We start from the raw sequence: 1,321 nt of genomic DNA, 5'->3' as shown, positions 1-1,321 counted from the left end.
AAATTTTTCCTTTCTCTAGTTAATCTTAACTTACATCACCATTTCTGTCTCTGACAATACTGGTACTGAGCTGAACTGGCTGGCCATCCATTCACACCTCTCCTCTTTACACTGGTGTCTTCAAAAGCATGGAGTTTCCTTTGATCCTGAGCTTTTGGTCTAGGGAAATATGCCTCAGCCTAACATGCAGATATATTGCCAAAGGCAATTCTTTTAATTAGCCCTCTCCTCAAGACTAAATACGTTGTCAGAGTATCGCTTTGTGGTTTGCATGGTTTCCTACTAGCTTCCCACACACTCTGCTTTTTGACTCAGGCACGACTATCACACACAGGCACTCACACATAACCTGGTGGATATCTCATATCCATGACTTACAAACTGTGCACACCTTCTTAATCTGTGCCAAAAAGAAAAAGGACAAAGTATGAGTTTCATTCCTGTTGAAATGGAGGACAAAGGAAACAAAAAGTGTTACTTTTCTTCCCCTGTACTCATTAGTGCTTAGGCTGTAGCTGGAGTGCTGTGTCCAGTTCTGACCCCTCAGTTTAGGAAGGATCTTGAGATGCTGGAGCAGGTTCAGAGAAGGGCAGCAAGTCTGGTGAAGGGTCTGGAACACAAACGCTATGAGGAGCATCTGAGGGAGCTGGGGGTGTTTAGTCTGGGAAGAAGAGGCTCAGGGGAGAGCTCATCACTCCACAGCTCCCTGCAGGAAGGTGTAGCACGTGGGGTCGGTCTCTTCTCCCAGGCAGCCGCACACGACTAGGGGACAGAGTCTTTAGCTGAACCAGGGGAGGTTTAGGCTGGATATGAGGAAGAAAGAGTGACTGGGCATTGGAATGGGCTGCCCAGGGAGGTGATGGGGTCACTGTCCCAGGAAGTGTTTAAGCAAAGACTGGATGTGGCACTCAAGGCCTTGTTCTGGTTGACAAGGTGGTGCTAGGTCATAGGTTGGACTCCATGCTCTCAAAGATCTTTTCCAACCTTGTTTATTCTGTCCTCACTCTGACAAGTACTAGAGTTTGAATATACCTTCAGCACACCCAAACCATGGCCTGACACAAGCTAAAGTAGAGTTCCTTACCTCAGAGGTGTATCAGATGTATAACTTAGCAATTTTCTTTTTATTTCTCATAGTTATACACATATATTACATATATTTTACATTACATTATTGTCATTCCAAAGTCTGAGGATGGTGAATGAAAAATTAATAACCTTTTAACTCTGGAATGAGATCTTTTTGAAAAACTGTAGTGCTTGAGAGGGTAGCCAGAAAAAAAAAAAACTTAGTTTAAAATAATCAGTGTAATAAGCCAGT

This window comes from Onychostruthus taczanowskii, unplaced genomic scaffold, assembly GCF_017590055.1.
Source record: "Onychostruthus taczanowskii isolate IOZ18803 unplaced genomic scaffold, ASM1759005v1 scaffold66, whole genome shotgun sequence".
NCBI classification, from domain to species: Eukaryota; Metazoa; Chordata; class Aves; order Passeriformes; family Passeridae; genus Onychostruthus; species Onychostruthus taczanowskii.
The sequence above is the reverse complement of the archived record's forward strand: the minus strand, read 5'-3'. Positions refer to the sequence as shown.